Here is a 25,146-nt window from a genome sequence, read left to right on the forward strand (position 1 = left end):
GTTATCCCACAGTGATACATTACAAGATGATGTCTAGGAGACCTAGTGCTTAATATCCGCGCAACCAAGGTGAGTATTCTACTTACTGAGAAACCATTATTTTCATATATTAATGAATTGCAAAATATATATGTTGTTTTATAAATCCGAACCAACTATATGTTGAATTTATTTGTTTTGGATGATTTGAGTACTTTTGAGTATATTGAAATTATGATGATGTTTTGAAGTATGAATATGATATGTGGAGTTTGGAATAAATTGCGTGACTGTCTGCTAGAGTTGGGAGTTTTGAATATTGTAAATGGTGTTTGAGAAACTGGTGTTGTGGTATGTTTATGAATTTGGGAGTGTTATCATAAACTGTTTTGGGAGCATATTGCATTGGTGCATGGTTACACAATCTTGGAGACTCAACTATTTGTGTCTGGGACACGACTATTTGAGTCTGGGACTCAGCTAATTGAGTCTAGGACTTGGCTATTTGTGTCTGGGACACGGTTATTTGAGTCTGGGACTCAGTTTCTCGAGCCAGGGGCTCTGGGGACATTGCATATGCATACATATATCATGGTGTTGTTGCGTATGCTGGTTTTATGATATGTATATTTCTATTTGAATGATTTAAAGGCATTGAACTTAAATGTACCTAGATTATACGCTACTGGATTGGGTAATGTTAGTATCTTGCGGTAGGAAGGTGGAATGTCATTTGTTCTTCAGTAAAGTCATGCTTGCATATAGACTTCCACTCTAGTGCTCGCATGATTAGCTGTTGTTCAAATGCACGAAGCTGGAATGCACTCGACACGAAGTTACCTACATCTGGTAATGCTGTTTCTTTGTATTACTGAGTAAGATGCCATTGATTTATGCTTGATGTACCTAGATTGTATGCTACTAGATTGGGTAATGTAAGTGTCTTGCAGTAGGTAGGTGGAATGTCATTTGTCCTTCAGTAAAGTCACGCTTGCATATAGAGTTCCACTCTAGTGCCCACATGATCAGCTGTTGTTCAAAGGCACGAAGTTGTAATACACTCGACACGAAATTACTTACATCTGGCAATGCTGTTTCTTTGTACATTTGAGCCACCAAATACAAAAGTATTATAGTAGGTGAGAATGTATGTAGTTGCTTCCAAGGTGGGATGACTGGAACTTCTATATATGTTCCCAGCTACATAGTATGCTTTAAATGTTTTCTATTAGTCGATGTTTGCTATATCAGCTATGGGGATTTTCAAACAAAAGTTTATAAATTGGTAGCTGTTACAGTGTATGCGACATTAAAAAGGAAAAGTTGGTTCTTTGTGAAAACTCAGTGAATAGTATACTTCTGAGGTCTTAGTGTATTTATTTATACGAAGACAGTCGGCTCATAATTCCACCTATGCGGATGCGGCAACCCCCGCAACCGTATAGACATTGATGCTTTGGTTACAAGTTCTGCGGATATAGATATTGACTCGTCCACCTAGCGTATGGGATGCTATGATTGGTGCATATCGCGACAGTCATAAGTCACGAACTCATGGGTAGTCTGCATTTTGGGTATTTTATTTATGGCTTGTGTCCTACGTGGCATATGTATTTGTTGAGCCTGTAATTTAGAACTCCTCCCTAAGCTAGACTTCATAGGTTGATTAAATCACACAAGAACCACCCTAAGAGAGCTAGCAAATATCTCTGTTTCTACCTAAACACCCTCTCTTAGTACAAAGGAATTCAGTACCAAATTCTTAAATAATACATGCCTAGAGACCTCTATTTATAGGCCATAAAAAACCTAAAGTTCTCTGGGCAGCGTCCGGAGTTAGACAATGGGTGTCCGAACCGAAAGCATTAACCGACTTCAAATTATGAGATCTCACGCGTTTCTTCATTAATCTTTAGTCATCGAGTCTAGACAGTATAGCTCTAGTGTCCAGACGATTGCTTGCAATGTTCACTATTCGAGGCCTTCAGTTTGCTGTTCGGACACTTGTGCAAACAGGTGCTCTCGAGAATTGCTATCCGCTGGGCTGTCCGGACATCTGTGTGAACATGAGCTCTCTATGGTAGGTGTTTGCTGAGGTGTTCGGACACTTCTTCGAACATTGGTGGGCGTCCGGATGCTTCCTCTAGGCCGCTCGGACGGTAATAAAGGAACCGACTTTGCTAAGCTGTACACTACGTAAAATCTTCTTGACAACTAGAAATTGTTTCTCTTGAGCTGATGACACTAATACTTGTCACATTAAGGCTTTCCATGTTAAGGAATTAATTTAGAGTTTTTGTATAAATAACAAGCGAAAGATCCTTGAAATTCATTAGGTTTGAGGAAGTATTGAAATCCTGATAATTAAACAAAATAGTCTAATTAAGTTAATGTGTTTGATTTAGACAAACATACCTCGGAAATAGTTTGTACTAGAGAGCTTGGAAACTTTCTTTTGTGCTCTTAAACAATTTTGAAGTAATTGATATTGAGATGGCTTCCTAAAGCAAATAATGAATTTCCCAAAAGGTTTACATTGTTTTAAGATTGCTTCCTATATTTGTTTTACCAATTATTCATAAAAAAATATATATATATATATATATTGTTTTACCAATTTAGTTCCTGAATCTAGTATCCGCAATGCAAATTAATCTAGGATGACCCTGAACACTTTCTGCCCATTTATTGTTCCTGGACTATTTTCTAATAGAAGTGATGGATGTAGGATATTTACTTAGTGGCTTTATTGGATCCTACAACGTTTAGTATCTTCAAATAAGTGAAGTATATGTTGCTTTTGTTTTTGTTTTTCATTGGTTATGGACATTGTACATACCCGCACTACTAAAAAAACATTGTTTAGTGTTGTTTGAATAAACGACACAAATACGAGATTATTCCCATGAGGATTGGTATAAATTATGCTTAAAGAGAATTTCCTAAATAAATATCTTGAATGAGATGAAATAAAATATTGAATTGAAATAATAAAAAGAAAAGGTAGGGTTTCGATATTCACTGCTAATCATACTCAATTAAGATTCACAATATACACAATACTACAATTATAACATGATGCTTAATATTCACCAGGCACAAGTGCATGGTATCTACTTCTAAAGCTATTGATTTCCCTAAGTAACGAGTTAGGCATGGTATCTGGCACGACTACTTCTCAGTTAGCCAACATACGGTACACATCCCATAATATGTACCTGATATTTAGAGTCACATCTATACAGTGGATAACACATTAACAACATTTTCAACATAGCGGAAAGCACATCTATAAACATAATTGTTAATTACACAAAAAGAGCCATACATAAGTCTCTTTGTTTAAGGCTTAACAAAATATTAACTACATAACAATAGAATGGCAATCACATCCGTGTCATGACTAACACGTGCCATAAACAAAATATACAAAAGAATGGACAACCCATGGTCCATCACATTACAATTGTTGCATCGAGCTTTAGTCGCAATATCCCAAGTACTGTGCTACGGGGTCATCCTCTACATCCGCTAAACCTGCAGCCAAAGCATCAATGTATGTACTTGAGTGAACCCATAGTCACATAGCAGTGTCTTCATCCACAGTAATTGGGTACAATAGCTTCCCGCAGCAATATACTCAACCTCTGCAATGGAGAGAGAAATTGAAGCTTGTTTCTTACTCATCTAGGCTACAAGATTATTTCCCACATAGAAGCATCCTCTCGAGGTGCTTTTTCTATCATCAGCATTTCTAGCCCAGTCCGCATCAAAGTATCCTGCAATAACAAGATTTGTTTCCCTGGAATACCATATGCCATAGAGAAGAGTATCATTTACATACCTCATGATATGCTTGACTGCCATGAGGTGAGATTCCTTAGGATTTGCCTGAAAACGAGCACAAACTCCCACACTGAAGGCAATATCTGTTTGGCCTGCTGTAAGATATAGGAGACTCCCTATCATACTCCTGTATAGAGATGGATCAACTGGTTTCCCTGCGAGGTCAGTACTTATCTTAACACTAGTGCTCATGGGAGTTCGGACACGACTCTTCCCATCTAGGCCGAAACGTTTAACCAGATCCATAGCATACTTGGATTGGGAGATGAAAATGCCTTTAGCAATTTGTTTGACTTGAAGACGAAGAAAGTAGTTCAACTCACCAATCATGCTCATCTCAAATTCCTACTTCATCTCCTCAGAAAATTCATGGGCAAGGGAATCTAAAGTAGCTCCAAAAATAATGTCATCAACATAGATTTAAGCAATGAGCTTGTGAGTACCTTGATTTCTGATGAACAAGGTTCGATCAACCTGTCCCCTTGTAAACCCTTGGCCAAAAGATATGTGGTGAGACGCTCGTACTATGCCCGAGGGGCCTGCTTAAGACCATATAGAGCTTTCTTCACCTTGTAGACATGATGGGGATGATGAGGATCTTGAAATCCTTTCCGTTGTTGTACATAAACTTCTTCTTGAAGAATACCGTTCAGAAAAGCACTCTTTACATCCATTTGATACATCTTGAAACCAAGATAGCAAGCGATAGAGAGAAGGATTCTGATGGATTCTAACCTGGCAACCGGAGCAAAGGTTTCATCAAAGTCTATTCCCTCAACTTGAGTATATCCCTAGGCAACAAGACGTGCTTTATTCCTGACCACTGTACCATGCTCATCTGTCTTGTTCTTAAAAATCCACTTGGTGCTAGTGATATTATGATCAGCAGGTCGAGGAACTAGTGTCCAAACATCATTTCTGGTAAACTGATGGAGCTTGTCATGCATGGCAGACACCCAGATTTCATCTTGTAGGGCTTCGTCAACTTTCTTAGGCTCTGTCTGTGCAGGGTAACAGCTATAGTAAACTTGATTAGCTACTTCACTAGTCGGCTAGATGACTCTGCTTCTTAGCCGATGCCCTTCTTCAACAATCCCAAGAAGCTACTGGGGGGGATGATTGAGCTTCACCCATCACCACTTAGGAGGATTATCCTCATCTTCAGAGCTACTGGCAATGGTATCAGAAGTTGTGGGAATAGAAAGAGATTAAGCTGGAGACATACCTGGATAAGTCTTAACAATGTCAGCTGAAGTCATAGGCAGTTCAGCTGAATTGAGCTGATTTTCCTCCCCGTTACTTGGTGCCTCAACTTCGTCATCATCAATAACAACATTGATAGATTCCATCACAGTCTTTGTTCTTTTATTGAAAACCCTGTAAGCACGACTATTTGTAGAATACCCCAAGAATATACCTTCATCACTTTTGAGATCAAATTTCCCAAGATTCTCCCTATCACGAAGAAAATAGCATTTACTTCCAAAAATTCTGAAGTACTTAACTGTGGGTTTTTGACCTCGCCAAATCTTATAGGGAGTCTTGTTTGTTTCAAGCCTTAGGTAGATTTTGTTGATAATATGACATGCAGTATTAACTACTTCTCCCCAAAAATGTTGAGCAAGATTCTTTGAGTGGATCATCACACAAGCCATCTCTTGAATCACCCTGTTCTTTCTTTCTACTACTCCATTTTCCTACGGAGTGATAGGAGAAGAGAATTCCTGCTTGATTCCATATGAAAGACAGAATTCTTCAATTTGATATTCTCAAATTCCCTTCCATGATCGCTGTGGATCCTCATAATCTGGCAGTTTTGCTCAATCTGAATCTTCTTGAATAAGTGTTGAGTTGCATCAAAAGCATCAGATTTTTCTCGAAGAGGAATAGTCCATGTATATAGAGAGAAATCATCTATAACTACCAGTATATACTTTCTCCTACCTAGACTAGCAGTTCTAGTGGGACCCATGAGATCCATATGCAGTAATTCTAAATTTCTAGAAGTCATAATACCTGAGGTCTTTTTATGAGCTGCTCGAGTCTGCCTCCCTAGCTAGCAAGGATCAAAGATTCCTTTCCCAGTCTTCTCCATTTTAGGTAGATCTTTGACAATATCTTTGCTTGCAATCTTCAAGATATCTGTGAATTTCAGATGCCCCAAGCTTTGATGCCACAGTTCACTGTCATCTATGGTTGCCTTATTGTAGAAAATTTGAGGATCTGAAGTGAGACCAGGAAGACCATAGCAGTTGTCAGCAGTCCTTTCTCCCCCATAAGCCACTTGCCATTACTGTCAAAGATATTACATTCCTTTTTGGAGAATTGCACCACCAAATCTTTGTCACAAAATTGGCTGATGATGAGGAGATTTGCCTTGAGCCCCTTCACATACAAGGCTTCCTGAGATGCTCCGAGACCCGAAATGTCGATGATCCCCTTTCCAATAACCTTGGATTGGCTTCCATCTCCATAGGTGATCCTTCCTCCTTTGCCCATCTGAACTTCTTTCAGTAGAGTCTTATCACCTGTCATGTGTTTTGAACAGCCACTATCCAAATACCACAAACAAGTACAAGAATTTTTAGGGCAGTATGAGCAACTAAACACATGTTATCCTCCTTTTAATCTAGACTTGTTTGGAAGTTTTCTTTTTATTATTTACCAAGACAAATTTTTGTTCATTAAGGGTGAGGTATCCTAACTTCTCACTAATAATCTTAACTTGATCACTTAACTTCTTGAACTAGTTCTCAAAACCTGGTTCATCTTTCCTAGGTATATGTGTTTTATTCCAAGGTTTTTGTGAACAAATCTGGAAGCAATTGGGACGGATATGACCACTAATGCCACAGTTGACATGTAGGTATAGAATAACTGGCCCCTTTATCCCCACAATTAAACTGAGTATGATTATGAGACATGCTAGGTTTAATGAACATAGTTCTATAAACAGACATAGCATGAGAAATAGAAGCAACTTTATCAATACTCAAATCAGACATGATATAGGCAATAGAAGCCAAACAAAATAACACTCAATAATTTAATCTTCTTAGAGTGTACCAAGCTCTGATACCAATGAAAAATAAATGACTTCTATATTCACCATGTGTGTGTGGACAATGTGTTAACAAAATATGTAAATACTAAATTGAAATGACACATGGATTTTGTTAACGAAGTGGAAACTTAATTAAGAGAAAAACTACTCCGAGGCAGCCAAACCCTGGATATCCATTATTCAGAAGACAAAACTAGTTACAAAGCAATAACACTCACATAACCTTATGTAGTGGTCGTACCTTAAACTCTAACGTGTAACCCAACACAAACGCCTCCCAACTAGGTCTCCAACCTAAAGGGGCCTTCAATGGAATCCTTTACCTTAGGGCCAACCCCTAAGATAGACTTCAAATCAGCGCATCAACAAGACACAATAGCAACGGCTTGAGAGAGACTAACTCAGCACAATAACTCTAAAAATACAACTCTCTAAGCACTACGGAATTCAATACCGAATTCTTACAGTTCTCAAGCCTAGGGACCTCTATTTATAGGCTGTAGGCTCAAATGAGCGTTTGGATTCAAATACCTAGGCACCGTCCAGATGGTAGACATAAGGTGTCTAGACAAACAACTATGCGATCGACTTTCCAAATTTTGCAGAAATTCTTTGCTGAATTAAGCCGCATTCGGACAGTGTTGCCCTATCGTTTGGACAGTCATACTTTAGCTGCACGTAATTTTCATATCAAGGCTTAGTGCATTCGGACCATAAAATATGTCGTCCGGACAGTTGATCTGATGCACGCAATTTCCATATATGAGGCTCGCATGTCCGGACCATGAAGACCGCTGTCCGGACATCTGAATTTTGAATGCGTGACTTGCCTATGGATGAGCGCGTCTGAATGGGAATCCACATCGTCCAGAAGGGAATCCACATCGTCCGGACGGTTGCAGCTGTCTTCCCATATGTGTTTTGGAAAGAAATCTCATAGCTGATTTAACACTGAGTGGTGTCTAGACCGATGTAAGCTGGAACAATTTGAAGCTTCTCGACACAGAGGAAGGTCCGTACGGAAAGTTCTTGTCGTCCAGACGGATGATGCTTTGGACAGTTGGGCGTCCGGACGGTATGTCACATCGTTCGAACGGCTGCAAGGGATCCAATTTCTCTGACTAGTAGACTGTGTAGACTCTTCTAGAAGAACTTTGAATAGCTGAATCCCTGTTTAAATGCATCATTACATAGAAGTGATTTTGTCCAACAAAATGTAGCCAATTATAAACTAACAATACAATTTCTCTTCAAATCTAATATTTTCTTTTTAACTTTTGAACTTAACCTAACTTCTGTTGCACCAAAAATGGTGCGAACCCAAGTGTAGGTTTTCATAAGTAATAATCTTGGTAAGTATGAGGTCGATCCCATCAGACACAAGAAAATAATTCTTATTATTATGCAGAAAAGAAAAAAAATAGAAATTTGATTTTTGATTTCCACTAGAAAGTGGAGCAAAGGAATAGAATTTAAATTAAAAAGTAAATTACGAAACTAAAATAAATAAATTTGCTTTGGAAGAAACTATTGGAACATACTAGGGTTTCAAGGATTCACCTAGCATCATTTTATGCATTCATGAGACATATAATGATAACTCAATTAGGTAGAATTTCAATTCTCATAATCAGAAAATACAGCAATAAAGCACTCTAAAAGATAAATAAACTGAATATGGTTTAATTAGAATTTTATTTTGACAACATGACACAATAAATTAAGCATCTATGTAATGTCCAAAACATTTTGTAGCAATTAAAATACGAAATTTTAATAATAATTAATTAAAATTAATTTAGTGTCCTTAAAAATGCAAAAGAATATTTTTAAGTCTAAAGAAAAGAAAATAGAAAAGAAAAGAAAAGAAAAAAAAAATATAAACGAAAAAGAAAACAAAAGTCAAAACAAAAGTAAATAATAAATAAAAAATAATATGGGGACATGGGGCGCATCTGTGCCCCACATTCACACAAAATGGCCACTTGGCCATTTAATACATGATGGCCAAATGGCCATTAAAGAAAAGAAAAAAAAAATAAAGAAGAAGAAACAAGGCGCATTGTCCTTTATATTATGGAAAGAGGCATCTGACCCGAGAAGAACAAAGGGGCTTTTTAAGTCCCTTTGATTCTTCACCTTAAAACCCCGATCTACGAAGATCCAGCCGTCTAAACTCAAATTTGACTTCGGTAATGTGATTTACGAAGCCCGATCAACGTTTCTATCGATTTGGTTTGAGGTATTTTCATAAACTCTTGTCATTTGAGATTTTGGGTTAAATCTTGAAATGTTAGAATTTAGTGTTCGTTTATCTTTAGGATTTGCACGGTTTGGAGCTTCCTAAACGGTCACCAAGTGTTGGATTTTATTTGGGTGAATTTTAGTAAGTTTCCTAAACCCTAACTTTTGGGTTATGTATTTTAATTGCGCTTTCTTGTGCCTAACCCTAAGGAAACCTTATGGGTTAGTGTTATTAGTGTTTAAATAGCAATATTATGTTATGGGTTTAAAGTTTGGAAACCTTAATTTGATGGGTTAAATTAATTTGGGGTTTTAAAGTGTTTAAAACCTAGATTGTTAATTTGTGGATTAATTGTGTTTATAGTGATGATTAATCTCAAATTAGCTATGGGTTTTGTAAAAATAAGTATTTATGAGTTTGGTTATAATGTTAGTAAAAATAAATAATTATGGGTATTTAGTTTAAATTGTATTTGTGAAGTTAACCCTAAGATTTTCTTATGGGTTAATATTATTTTAAGGGGTAATTACCTTTTCCCCACATGAACTACCAAAAATTGCGCGATGCCCCTATGAACTACCAACTCGACCAAAATAGAGCATTCAACTACCAAAGATAACCATTTTCCCCCCTTCCGTTAGTCACACGCCCTTTTACCCTCATTTTCTTCCTCTTTTCCCCCTATGAACTACCACCATCTTCCTCTTTTCCCCCCATGAACTACCATCATCTTCCAACATGCTCCCATATAAAACGGCAAATGACCTGTTGACCGTTTGTTTTAACCCCTTTGACTGACGGAAGGGAGGAAAATGGTTGTCTTTGGTAGTTGAATGCTCTATTTTGGTCGAGTTGGTAGTTCATGGGGGCATTGCGCATTTTTTGGCAATTCATGGGGGAAAAAGGTAATTACCCCTTATTTTAAATATGGTAGTGTTTTATGTAAAAGGTTAATGAATATCATTTGAGGGTTAATATTATTGAGAAAATGTTAGTGAGAAATAATATAGAGATTAGTGGATATAATTTTAGAGCTAATATTATTATAAGTGTTAGTGAAAATAATTTATGGGTTAGTGAAATTAATTGTGGGTTAATAATTAATTAAATAGTGATTTTTAATATCTAACCCTTAATAAATACTTTGGGTTAGTATTGTTTGAGTTTTAGTTAGTGTTTAGGATTTATGGATAGACGTTTGGAACCCTTAAAATATTATGGGTTTTCTAAGGATTAGCTCTTGAGCAATTTAAGAGCTAAATGTGAGTCCAATATTAGAAGTTGTCAATAATGTGCAATGTATTGTTTTTACAGTGATGCATTGCATGGTGGTGTCTAGGAGACCTAATGCTTAATATCCATGCAGCCAAGGTGAGTTTTTTACTCACTGAGAAACTATTATTTTTATATAATGTAGAATTGCAAAATATATATGTTGTTTTATAAATCTGAACCAACTGTATGTTGAATATATCTGTTTTGGAAGATTTGAGTACTTTTGAGTATATTGAAATTATGATGATGTTTGAAAGTATGAATATGATATATGGAGTTTGAATGAATGGTGTGACTGTAGGATATGGTTGGGAATTTTGTAGACTATGATTGCATTGTAAATGAATATTATTTTGAGTGAGTATAAAATGGGGATCATGATGCATTGCGTGCTTAACGGCATAACTTGGGACTCGGGGAATTCAGTCTGGGACTCGGTTATTTGGGTCAAGGACATGGCTATTTGAGTCTGGGACTTGGCTATTTATGTCTGGGACACAGCTACTTGAGTCTAGGACTCGGTTTCTTGAGCTAGGAGCTTTGGGGACATTGCATATGCATACATATATTATGGTGTGTTTGTGTGTGCTGTTTTTACAATATGTGTATTTCTATTTGCATGATTTAAAGGCATCGAGCTTTAATATACCTAGATTGTACGCTACTGGATTGGGTAATGTAAGTGTCTTGCGACATGAAGTTACGTACATCTGGCAATGCTATTTCTTTGTATTGCTGAGTAAGATGCCATTGATTTATGCTTGATGTACCTAGATTGTACGCTACAGGATTGGGTAATGTAAGTGTCTTTTGACACGAAGTTACCTACATCTGGCAATGCTGTTTCTTTGTACATTTGAGCCGCCATTGATTTATTCTTGATGTACCTAGATTGTATGCTACTAGATTGGGTAATGTAAGTGTTATACTTCATGGTTCGGATGCTCAAAGCCTTAATATGGAAATTGCGTGCAGCTGAAGTGCGATTGTCCGGACGTGGCTCTATTCGAGAAAGAACTTCTAGCAAATTTGGAAAGCCGATCGTATAGTTGTCCGTCCGGACACCCTCAGATATTGTCCGGACGCCGCCTAGGTTATTCAAGTCAGACGCGAATTTGGATTCCTGTGCCTATAAATAGAGGCCCCTAGGCATGTAATTTGTAAGAATTCAGTAGTGAATTCCTTATAGCTTAGAGGGCATGTTTAAGGAGATATTGAAGATCTGTTAGCTTTCTAGCTATTGCCAGTATGTGATTTGATCAGCTGTGAAGTTTATCTTAGGGGTTGGCCCTAAGGTAAAGGATTCTATTGAAGACCCCTTCAAATAGGAGACTTGGTTGGGAGGCATTCGTGTTGGGTTACACGTTAGAGTTCAAGGTACGACCACTACATCAGGGGTATGTGAGTGCTATTGCTTTGTAACTAGCTTTGTCTTCTGAATAGTGGATATCCTGAGTTTGGATACTTGGGAGTGGTTTTTCTCTTAATTGAGTTTCCACTTCGTCAACAAAATATTTGTCTCCTTTAATTCTATATTTCATATTTTGTTGCACACTGTTCACACACACACAATTAATTAGAAGTAATCTTTATTTTTTCAACACAAATAAAAACTCTAAGAGAGCTAGCAAATATTACAATGTCTGGGTAAACATCCTCTCTTAACGCACTGGAATTCAATACTGAATTCTCACAAAATTACAAGCACAAAGCCCCTTTAAATTGGATTCAGAAAACCTAATTCTAATCAGAATCGGATTTTCATAGGTGGCATCTGGACGATGCTTGTGGCGTCCGGACCTTCACTTGAATGTCCATTAATTCTCTAATGCGAGTCTGGACATAGAAAAGATAGCAACCAGACGGTGCATGAAAACCCTTTCTTCATCCGCAGTCATCGCATTTTCGTCTAAACCTTGTGCAAACTAAGACTTATTGACTTCAACGTCTGGACCTATTTCGGACCTTGAGCTACTAACTCCACTGTCTGCTATAGCGTTCGGACCCCGATAGGACACTAGGTTTCTGACTTGGGTGTCCCGACTAACTTTCTGACTTGGGTGTCCCGACCAACTAGGCATCTAGACGATTTGTAGGGAAAACCTACTTTCTGAGCTGTAAATCTTTCAGATTCTTTCCTTCACTAGGATATTTCCTTCTTAGAGATATTCTGTGCAAATTACTTGCTTACTTAGCCCTTTCCATATTGAAATTAATATTCTGCAATAAATCTTCTAGAATAACGATGTCCCTATTATGGAAATTCCTAAAATTGAAATTCCCTGATATGGAAGCGTTTTCATCAAGCAAGAATGAGCTAATTAAAATAAACCAACACTTAGTGAAAATAAATAAACTCCTAATTACCATGTGTGTGTGATCAATTTGTGTAACAAAATATCTAAATGCGGAATTTAAAAGAAGGCAGATATTTTGTCAATGAAGTGGAAACTCAATTAAGAGAAAAACCACTTCGGAGTATCCAAATGGGTTGTTGTTGTGGTTCGATGGAGATGGGTATGTGGATTTTGTTGCTGTTGTGGCTTGGGGGTGATGGGAATATGTTGATTGGATTGCTGTTGTGGTTCAATGGTAAGGGGAATGTATGTGGGCATCGGCTGAAACAGAAGAAGAGGAATGGGAAGCCATAGTTGCAGTAGAGGTGTTCGAGGAAATGTGACACAAAAGGTAGCTGAAAACAAACTTGGATAGAGTTTCTAAGATTGAGTTTCCTCGTGTGTTGGTGGTTTGTTACCTTTCATATGTAGCAAAGGTGGAGCCTTCAATGGGATATGTCTTCATACTCTCTTTTACAAAAGATTAGTGAGTTGTTCTTCCACAAGTTTAAGTATTTTTAATTATTTTTTGAAAGAAAAATGAATCCTATGGAAGTCTTTAATTTATACGAAGTCGTGATGCATGAAATGGAAAATAAAAATTTCAGTAGTGGGAGAACTCCACCTCTTGTTGGAATGGAGGAGCTATCTTGAAGAAATTTTAATAAGATCAAGAAGTAAAGAATGAATGCACTGATTAGAATTTAGCAAAATGAACAGATATCATTTGGAAGATTATCCTCCTTATTGGTCATAAGATATCTAAAATGAATCTGATGAGTCTGGAGTTGAACTCTCAGAACTCGTTTCGTATACGGAATAGGTATTCTATTAAAAATGAATAGTTATTACTGAGAATGAAAAAGGGTGGAATGGAATAATTATTTGAATTCCTTAATTTGGTAACAACACATATATTATGATTGGAATTGAACCAAAATTACTAAAAAAACTCACATAATTTATTATTTTCCTAAAAGACTAAAATGTTTTTTTTTTAATTAAAAAAAAAATTGAAGAAGCTCAATCTATAGGTGGTTGGCCACTTTAGTGGGTGGCCGACCACACAAAGCGAACCTTGAAGGTGGTGCAGTCACCCGGGGTCCATCGGGGGTGATCAAGACCACCCCCAACAAGCATCGGGGGTGGCCGCAATCACCCTTGGAAGGATCGAGAGGTGTTGCAACCACCCTGATGCGTATCGGTGGTGGCCAAATCACCCCCGATGGCACCGGGGGTGGCCGCACGACCCTCAAAGGGCCTCACAGGTCCACCACGAGGCACTCAGGGGAGGTGCGACCACCCCCGGGGTTTGCTATGGGTGGCCGGCCCACCCATTAGAGATGTCAGCCACCCACAAACCTAACTAATTATTTATTTATTTATTAAAAAAAGGATAACTTTACAAAAAGGTACTGACCTACCACTTGTTTTGACAAAAGGGTATCAAACTAGTAAATCTCTCGAATTGGAGTATCAAACTATCAAAACGTCTCATGGAAGGGTATTCCATCCGAATTCGCTGTTAAATCCTGACGGAACCCGATTCATGTGACTAACACGTGAATATTTTAGGGCATTTTACCCATTTTGCCCCTCTGCTAAATAAAGGATAGCTTCTAAAGTATGTTTTGACCCTCTGATTGTTCAGAGAAGCTCCCATTTGTATGCGGCATCGACGTCACATTTGTCTTCCAAAAAACCTTCGACGAAACCGACAAAGTCGGTTACGGCCTTCACCTCTGCTTTTGAGAACCTATCTAAGCACTTCTTTGTGCAAAATTCTTCACACCCATATTCTTCATCGATCCTTCCACCCAAATACCAAAACCGACATTACCATAACAGTCAACACACCCACTGACACAAGCATATTTGGGTCAACCCGTAGCATGCATACAGCACATATTCTTGTACTTTTTATCATCTTAGCGTCTTTCTCTTGTTCTTTCCTCTTTCACTGCTCTTCTTCTTGCTTGCTTCACTATCTCTTTGGTTCTCTACAATGCCTTTCCTAGCCAGGAGAGACCTGTAGGCATGGATACACCAAGGAATGTTTTCAAGGTAGACAAAAACTCCCCTGGTTTTGATGTAGCGAGTGAAACAGCTGCTACTCTTGCAACTGCTTCATTGGTCTTTAGAAGAAGTGACCTGACTTATGCTAATCTTTTGGTCAGAAGGGCTATGAGGGTATTTGAGTTTGCTGACAAGTACAAAGGACCCTACATTGAGGAATGTTGTGTGCCCCTTCTATTGCTCTTACTCTGGTTATCAAGATGAGCTTTTGTGGGGTACTTCCTGGCTGCACAAGGCCACCAAGAATTCGATGTACCTCAACTACATCCAAGTGAATGGACAGGTCCTTGGAGCTGCAGAGTTTGATAACTTCTTTGGGTGGGATAACAGGCATGTTGGAGTAAGAATTCTTCTCTCCAAGGCATTTCTTGTCCAAAAGGTCCAATCCCTTCACAACTATGTTGGCGTGAGTTGTCAATTTAGAGACAAATCAGAGAGATTATAGGAATTAACCAAATCAGAGAGATTTCAAGAATAAACCATAAACTGTCAAGCCATGATTCTAGCACTGAAAATCTGTATATCCCAAAAATAGCGTAGCAAATCTCTCTATAAATGTATATAATACCTCTATAAATTGATTAATGAGAAATATACTAAAACAAGTTGACATGGTATCAGAGCATCTTATGATTGGTCCCTTGTTCATGCCCTTCACACCCAGCCCTAGGGTTTAACCTCTTATCTACCTATGGTAGCCACCGAAACACCAACCCAGATAGAGGAATCCTCCACCGACCGGATTCTTTCTGAATTACTCACCTCCAAGATGGCTGAAGCTCTATCCAAAGCCCAGGCCCCAACCGTGACCTCTGAACCTGTAGCTCTACCAATTAGCATCAAGTTGGATGGCTCCAACTATGGCTTGTGGTCCCAAGTTGTCAAGATGTACATTCTCGGCAAAGATAAGTTGGCTACATCAATGGCGAACTGACCCCGTCATCTTCTACTAACCTGTCCTTGTGCAAATGGTGCACTGACAACACCATTGTCAAAGGACGGCTTATCAACTCCATGGATCCGACGTTAATTGGAAACTTTATTCGGTTTCCCACAACCAAACAGGTATGGGACTCTACTGCCACCACCTATTTTAATGGTGGTGATACATCCCAGGTTTATGATCTCCGGTGCCGTGTTTGACATCTCCGTCAAGTAGGTGGATCCCTGGAAAAATATTACACTAACTTGCAAAGTCTTTGGCGTGAAATTGATTTTCGACGTCCAAATCCAATAGAGTGCCCTGCTGATATTCAAAGGTATAATAATCTCCTCCAAGAAGATCGAGTCTACATTTTTTTGGATGGTCTTGACGGCAAGCTGGACAACATCCGAAGTGACGTGTTGTAGCTACACCCGTTTCCTACCGTAGAGCAAGCTTTTGCTCATGTCCGTAGAGAGGCCTTTTGTCAGGTGGTGATGAACGCAGGTGACCATGAACTCCCTCTAGGAGCAGTGCTTGCTTCGAGAGGCCTTAAGCTTGGGATCCATGGATCAAACCCATTGCATGTTGGAAAATCTGGCTCTAAAGCCCGATCATCATCTGACAAATTAAAGTGCACTCATTGTGGCAATATGAAGCACACGTGGGAAAATTGCTTCCAGCTGCATGGATATCTTGACTGGTGGGATGAACTCCAAGCCTGGATGAAACAAGACATTGCTGGTACAAGTACAGGCATAGGCAAGGCTGCTGTAGCAACAGCCGAATCGTGTCTCTCTCTAATCCCTCAACAAAATTTTTCTTTTGTGGATCAAGGTAATCCCTATCAGGCCTTAATTACTTCTCGATACAATACCGACCGTGATGATTGGTTACTTGACTTTGGGGCCACAGATCATATGACCTTTGATCCTGAGGATCTTTCTCACCATTCATCTCCACGATGCACTAGCATTGCAAATACCAATGGAGTGGTCTCTCCCTTCATAGGAGCTAGATCTGTGACATTAACACCCTCTCTTCAATTATCCAACACTTTTACTTTTCTTGTTCCCTCATTGTCTCACAAGTTAAGATCTGTGAGCCAAATTACCACAGACCTCAATTGTGTGGTACTCATTTTTTCTGATTTTTGTCTTATACAGGATATTCTCACCAAGGAGATAATTAGGCGTGGTACTAAAAGGAGGGGATTATACTACATGAAATATTTCAGTGTGGGGAGAGCTCATTACTTGTCTTCTTCACTAAGTTCCGAGACTCGACAAATTTGGTTTTGGCATCTCCGTTTGGGACATCCATCATTCGGGTATCTAAGGCATTTGTTTCCTGATTTATTTTCTGATGTAGGGACTTCTGAGTTAAATTGTGATACTTGTATTTTAGCCAAGAGTCATAGGGCTACTTATCCTTTAAGCATGAATAAAAGTGACATCCTTTTTGCTTTAATTCATTCCGATGTATGGGGACCATCCCCTATGTCTATTGTCTCTGGTGTACGTTGGTTTGTGACATTTGTTGATGATTGCACACGAATGACCTGGCTATATTTGCTGAAACATAAGGACAAAGTATTTAAGGCTTTTCAGTCATTTCATGCTATGATTCAGACTCAGTTTTCAACTCAAATTTGGATTCTTCGTTCTAACAATGGTGGAGAATATGTCAATCACCATTTTCAATCCTATTTTAAACTCCACAGCGTTATTCACAAAACTTCATGTCCCCAGACACCACAACAAAATGGGGTAGCTGAAAGGAAAAACTGACATATTCTTGAAACTGCCCGAGCCCTCTCCCTCGGCACACATGTTCCCACAAGACATTGGCTTGATGCTGTTACCAATGCTGTCCATTTGATCAACTTCCTTCTATCCAAAGTCTTAAATTTCTAAACCCTACTAAAATCCTTGTCAGCCTCGATCTCTCTGCCTCTTGCCCTCATGCTCCCACCCCGTATCTTTGGCTATATGGCGTATGTACATCTTCATAAAAACTAGCGTACCAAACTTGACCCTTGTGCTCTTCGGTGCCTCTTCTTGGGCTATGCTACACACCAAAAAGGCTACCGCTGCTATGACCCTACTACTCAGCATACTTTTGTGACTATGGATGTCACCTTTTTGGAGTCCGCCCCTTTCTACCCTTCCTCGACATCCATTGCTCCTCTTTAAGGGGATACATTAGATGAAGAGCTGAATTGGCTAACCTTTAAATGGCTTGAGGATCAGAATGACACACCATCAAAAGAAGAACCTTTGGTAGCTGAGCCTATACCATCCGAAGAAGAACCTCTAGTAGTTGAGCCTATACCATTAGGAGAAGAACCAGCATCCTCCCGCCTCTCAGTACATGCATGCCCATCTCCTAAGAATATTCCTGAGGTAAGTAATATTGGCACACCCTCAATTATCAATGCTATAGATGCTAGGTATAACTTACCTTTCAGGCATAACCAGGGCAAACCACCAAATAGATACTCCCCAGACATGGAGGAAAGAAGGTCGAGGTATTCAATTGCCAACTATGTTTCCACCGAAAAATTACGTGAGCTGCTCAAGAGTTTTTTACAGGAGCTCTCTGCATGTCATATTCCTACTACAGTTCAGGAGACATTAATGGATCCTAAGTCGACAAAAGCAATAGAGGAAGAAATGGGGGCACTACTAAAGAATCAAACATGGACCTTGGTCCCACTACCCCAAGGAAAGAAGACAGTTGGGTGCAGGTGGGTCTTCTAAGTTAAACACAAGCCAGATGGATCTATAGAACGATATAAGGCGAGACTAGTTGCAAAAGGATATACCCAAACATAAGGTGTAGATTACCAAGAAACATTTTCACCGGTGGCTAAACTAAATACAATAAGGGTTTTACTATCACTCGCAGCCAACCTTGATTGGCCATTACATCAGTTGGATGTAAAGAACGCCTGTCTCCATGGCGACCTTGAAGAGGAAGTCTACATGGACACTCCTTCAAGCTACACAGCATCTTCAAAAACTGAATTAGTGTGCAAGTCGCAGCGTGCATTGTATGGATTGAAACAATCATCTCGAGCATGGTTTGGATGATTCAATCAAGCAATGAAGATGTATGGCTTCTGCCAAAGTAATTCAGATCATACATTATTTTTTAAGCATCAACGAGGTAAGGCAACAGCTTTAATTGTATACGTTGATGACATGATCATTATAAGGGATGATGTAAAGGAAATTGATAAACTTCAGAAACAATTGGCAACCGAATTTGAGATGAAAAATCTAAGAGGACTCAAATATTTCAAGGGAATAGAAGTTTCTAGATCATAGAAAGGTATATTTTTATCTCAGCAAAAAATACATACTAGACTTACTTTGTGAGCTTGGAATACTAGATTGTAAGCCAGAAGACGCTCCAATTGCTCAGAATCACAGGCTTGGAGAACATCCAAGTCAAGTGCCAACAGACAAAGGAAGATACCAGAGGTTAGTTGGCAAATTGATTTACCTCTCGCATACCCGCCCTGATATTGCTTATGTTAGTTTGTAATTGGCCTCATTCTGTTGGACAAAATCACTTATTTGTAAAGATGCTTTTTAACATGGATTCTGCTATTCAGAAGTGTTTCCAAAAGATTCTGCACAGTTTGCAAGTCAAAAAATTCGGTTACTTGCCAGCCTTCCGGACTGTTAGTTAGTGATTAGCCTCATTATGTTTGGACAAAATCACTTGTATGTAAAGATGCTGTTTTATAAGGGATTCCGCTATTCAGAAGTGTTTCAGAAGATTCTGCAGTCATAAAAGTCGGTTCCCTACCAACCGTCTGGACGATCTTGCCATCCTGTCCGAACACTCATCTGTCCACTGATCCATCCGTTCGGACAACGCGCCATATCGTTTGGACGCCAGACAGATCATGCATCATCCGTCCGAACGATGTAGACTTCTGTCCGGACCCTTCACTGTATCGAGAAGCTCCTATTCCAGCTTGTATCCATCCAGACGTCTCAGCAGCCCGTCCGGACGCCTCTAAGTATTCGACCAAGCTTCAGATTCTTTCCAAGTTCATTTATGGGAAGATTGATGCATCCGTCCGGACGCGCTCATACATAAGGCAAGAATCGCAATTCAAATTCAACAGTCAGGATGTCTGTCAACATGGTCCGGACACGCGTGCACCTGATAAGGAAATTGCGTATTCAACTTCAACCGTTCGGACGCTTGCCTTTCATGGTTCGAACATGCGCTCATCTGATATGGAAATTGCGTGTTGAAGATTAACCATCCAGACGGACTACCCCTTGGTCCGGACGCGCAAAAGCCTTATATGGAAATTACTTGCAGCTGACGTTCGACCGTCCGGACGACATTGCCTTTCCGTCCGGACGCGATTCTCAAACAGGAAAGATTTTCAGTGAAAATCTCAGAATTTTCTATCGAACAGTTGTCCGTCTGGACGGCCCAGGTTTACCATCCGGACGGTGTCCATACATATTATAGCGATCGCCCATTTGAACCCTTAGCCTATAAATAGAGGCCCCTAGGCATTAAGAACTGCAACAATTCAATATTGAATTCCTTCAGAGCTTAGAGAGTTATTTTGTGAAGTTATCGGAGCTGATTTGTTCTCTCAAGCCATTGCAAGTGTGCTGTTGCTGTGCTACAACTAAAGTCTATCTTAGGGGTTGGCCCTAAGGTAAAGGATTCCATTGAAGACCCCTTCAGGTAGGAGACTTGGTTAAGAAGCGTTCGTGTTGGGTTACACGTTGTAATACCCTAGATTTTAAGACAAGGTGTTTTAAATAGAATTTAAAATCTATGGCGATCAATTCACGCTTTTAATTACTCGATCGACATTATTCTAATAAATTGCATCTTTATGTGCTATCTGTTCCAAAACCTAAATATTTAAATTGATTGGAATAATAATATCTCTAATATTATTATACGAGAATATTTTGTAGAATAATATTATTAATATATAATATTATTTTGAAATATTTATTGTACAAGATATTATTTTGATCTAATATTATTTTGTATAATAATATTATCAGTGTAATAATGTTATTCAAAAATTAACATTAATTATGAAATGAGCTAGGCTCAAAACAGATTTAAATTATACCCTAGTGAGTTATTAAATGAGAAAGACCTTATATAAAAATATCATTAATAAAATATCTTTACAGATTCACTTAATCTATATCTTTGCCAATAAGATATGAATGTTTGCGTCAGCCCCTGTGCGTCATTCCCCTCCACGTCACACTTCCTACCTGCCTATTTAACAGACTCTCCTTCCCCTTCTGAAACTCACGCACTTCTTCCTTCTTTCTTCCTTCTCCTTTCTCCTTCTTTCTCATTCCTTCCTTACTCTCTTTAATCTGAGAGACAAAGGAGATTGAGTGAGAGAGTGAGAGACGGCGAGATGGAGGGAAACAAAGGGAGAGAGTCAGAGATAGAGTTGAGAGCGAGAGAAGAGCTGAGGGAGAGAAACCCAGTTGTTCTTCTTTATTTCTTCTTCTTTTCCTTTCTTTCTTTTCCCTCTTCCCCGACTTTTCTTTCCCCTCCTTGTTCTTCCTGTTCTTCTCCCAAAAGAGAACAGGGAAGCCGAGAGAAAGAGATAGCCCGAGAGTGAGAGAAAGAGAGGCCGAAACAGAGGGAGAGAGAGATCAGGAGAACAAGAGAAATTGAGAGGCCGAGAGAGAGAGAGACGGCCGAGAGAGAGAGAGACAGCCGAGAGGGAGAGAGTGAATCAGAGAGGGAGAACCGAGAGAGGGAAACCGACGGAGGAGAGGACCCAGAAGAACCGGAGCTGAAACCCGACTCTCCGGCGAGACCCAGACCCGATCCTCCGTGGGTCATTGCCGGTGACGATCCCAGGGGCGATTTCCGGCGGTTCTGGCCGGAAATCCGGCGACTTCCAGTAGCGATTTCCGGCTTCGCATTCCATGACCCATTTCAACGTTTTTCTCGGTGGATTTTTCTGAAAAATCCCCAAAGGTAAATTCCAGTAATTTACTGTAATTTAGTGAAATTGATAGATAAATTGGAAATTGAGGTTTTATGGACTTTTGTCAAGTTGAACTAATTCCCCTGTTTTTCCTTTGATTGGCCGAATACTGTGATGTTCGTGTATGTGGTGTTTTTGGTGGTTAATCTTTGGGTATTCCGGTGGTGATGGATTTGGAAATTGATGTTGGGTGTTGTTCCGGTCAGTGGATGTGTTTTTAGTGTGTGTGTTTTGGGTTTTGATCGGATGGCCGTGTGTGTGTGTTCGGTTGTCAATAGGTTGTGTTCCCTATTTTGTAGTGCTTCTGTTTGTTGGGTGTGTTTTCCCTGTTTTCCTTCTTAGCCGTGTCTTTTGTTTCTGTTGAGTACGTTTCAATTGGAACATGTTTCAGTATAGAAAAGTTTGGTATATCCTCTGTTTTTCAGTGGGTTGGCTATGGAGATTTTGAGTCCCTATTTTGTTATATTCTGGTTTAGTTAAGTTGTGAGAGTGTTGATTTGTTGGTTAGGAATGATTTTGGTAGTATGGTATTTTGATTGGTGTTTTGAGTGTCAGTGTGTGTGTAGTGGTAGTGTATCCCTTTGGAGCTATTCCCCTGTTCCACCCAATCATGCAGGTATGACTGGGTATCGTTCAGTTTTAGTGGGTGTTTAAGTAATGCGGTTCTAGTTGGTTATGTATGGGTTTATGTGGTTTGTGGTTAATTCTAGTTAAAGGGTTTGACTAAATAAGTATATTTGGAGTTGGTGTGGTTTTGGGTATTAATGTTTGATTTGCATAAATAAATAAGTTTGGGAATTTTACTGTCCTTAGATAGTTTTAAGTATAGAATAATAAGCTCTAAACAAGGAGCTCATGGTTAAGTTTGTATCCAGAAAGTAGTTGGAGATTTTATAATAGTATAGTATTAATTTTATTTAAAGGTAGGTTTGTATTTTTAAGCATTTTTATATTATTGCAGATGATGACTTGAGAAACTGCACTAAATGGCTGTAAGTATCTCTATACTTACTGAGGACGAAGTTGGTGGATTTTTTTCATAATATTGTGTTTACTGCTTTATTTATTTGTTTGCGCATGTGATTTTACATGTTTTCTATTTTTAACTAAAATGGTTAATAACAAAGCTGGTATGCAGCGGGGGGGTGATGGCTGCCAGTGGAACCTTTGGCTTCCGTGACACTTAATTAATTAAACGGGTTATGACCTTTGGCTCATAGTCTGCTGGGACCTTTGGATTCCAGTAACAAACTAATAAATGTGAGAGTTGGCTAATACAGCTGGGGTGTTGATGGTATTGCCAACTGGGACCGTTGGCTCCCGTGACACGCTAATCCGGACCGTTGGTTCCTTCACGAGAGGAGTGCATAAAATTGATAATTAAGCCTTGCATTTAAAACTGTCATATTACTGTTTTATGGTTAGGTATACATTTAATATATAACTGTGATTAGCTACCATAGATTATATATTGCATATATACGTGACTATAAAACCATATTTGCATTATGTGGCATTTATTAAATAAATCAGCATTCATATTATTATGGGAAACAATGGACTCACTTAGGTTGTTTTGTGTTTTTATTTCTATATATGTATATATATACATTGGTGCAGGTTTATAGACAAAGATTAGAGCTCGAGTGGTCTTCAAGTTAAAGATATATAGTTTGTATTTTGTTTGTAGTCTTCTGTGTTTATAACATTTTATGTTGACACGATTGCTAATAATTTCCATGTATTCTCTTGTGTCACTATGGACACCTGTTTCCATGTATTTGTTCTAAGTATTTTCTATTGAATGTCTAGAGGTATTTAATTTAAAAAGCTCTGATGTGTTATTTAATCCAAGTCTGGTAGATAAATTATATTCCGCTACCAATTTATAACTCTGATGTTGTAGTAATGTCACGTGGAAATCGAAAAATTTTCACTTACGCCTTTTTGTAAAAGGCGGGGCGTTACACACGTTAGAGAGCAAGGTACGACCACTGCATCAGGGGTATGTGAGTGTTACTGCTTTGTATCTAGCTTTGTCTTCTGAATTGTGGATATCCTGGGTTTGGCTGCCCCAGAGTGGTTTTTCTCATCTTGAGTTTCCACTTCGTTAACAAAAATTCTTGTGTTGTTTATTTCCGCATTGTTTATTTTTGTTAACACTTTGAGCACACACTTGCATTTATTTTTAGAAGTCAGTTCCTTTTTTCAATTGGTATCAGTGTTGATCATCAGATCATCAGTCACTTCATCGGCGTACTAGTCCTTGAGCTGCCGGCAGTCCTTATAATGAAGTGGTGCTTCCTCCCTCTATGGATGATCTCCGAGAGTTCTTCCATGCAGTTCCACAGGGAGAAGAGTGGGCTACTACCATCCGGATCGGCGCCTTGTGTCCCTCTCATCGCTTGCTGGCCAAGATAGTGTAGTACAACCTGATTCTGAAGAAGGCCCAGTATGTTTATGCCGTCCACCTTCGCTTGCCTTTCTGCTTGTGCAAGCATATTATGAGCTGAAAATTGAAATTGACTTAAAAAATAAAGTGTATGTGCATAAGTGTCAACAAAAATTAAAGCACAGCGGAAAATAAATGACACACAGATTTTGCTGACGAAGTGGAAACTCAATTAAGAGAAAAACCACTCCGGGTTAGCCAAACCCAGGAATTCCATTATTCAGAAGACAAAGCTAGATATAAGACAGTAACACTCACATATACCCGATGCAGTGGTTGTATCTTGATCTCTGACATGTAACCCAACACGAACGCTTCCCAACCAGGTCTCCTACCTAAAGGGGTCTTCAATGGAATCCTTTACCTTAGAGCCGACCTCTAAGATAGACTTAGATGTGGCACCGCAACAGCACACTTAAAAAGGCTTCAGAGGAAATATCACGTCTCTGAGCAGTTGAGAGGCCTCTATTTAAAGGCTGGGGGCTCAAATGAGTGTCATGCAAAATATAGCTGGGCGTCGTCCGGACGGTGGACATGGGTCGTCCGGACGGACAACTGTGCGACAAGATTTTCTGAAAATTTCGGGAGGAAATCTTTCCTGTTTAAGAGCCTCGTCCAGACGGGATGGAACATCGTCCTGACGGTCGAACGTCCGCTGCAAGTAGTTTCCTTATAAGGCTTCGCGCGTCCGGACCATGGGGGATGAACCTCCGGACTGCGCAATTTCCGTATCTGCAATGCGCGCGTCCGGACCATGAGGGACAGGCGTCCGGACGGTTGAATTCGAATCGGCAATTCCAAATTAGTTGCACGCGCATTAGGACCAAGACTGTCAGATGTCTGGACAGTTAATTTTGAATTGCAATTCTTGCCTTACAGAGACACGTGTCTGGACGGGATACCACATCGTCCGGATGATTGATTGATCTTCT

At 39.3% G+C, this 25,146-nt stretch overlaps 1 long non-coding RNA gene across 1 annotated transcript; it reads left to right on the top strand.

Annotated features, from left to right (window-relative positions):
- Positions 1-8,967: 8,967 nt before the first annotated feature.
- Positions 8,968-23,596, top strand: LOC133858821 (uncharacterized). The gene is made up of 5 exons (XR_009898606.1): positions 8,968-9,131; positions 9,211-9,275; positions 10,449-10,505; positions 22,724-22,754; positions 23,383-23,596. It is a non-coding gene; the product is annotated as an uncharacterized LOC133858821 (long non-coding RNA).
- The last annotated feature ends 1,550 nt before the right edge of the window (positions 23,597-25,146 follow it).

This window comes from Alnus glutinosa, chromosome 1 (assembly GCF_958979055.1).
Source record: "Alnus glutinosa chromosome 1, dhAlnGlut1.1, whole genome shotgun sequence".
Classification (NCBI taxonomy): domain Eukaryota; kingdom Viridiplantae; phylum Streptophyta; class Magnoliopsida; order Fagales; family Betulaceae; genus Alnus; species Alnus glutinosa.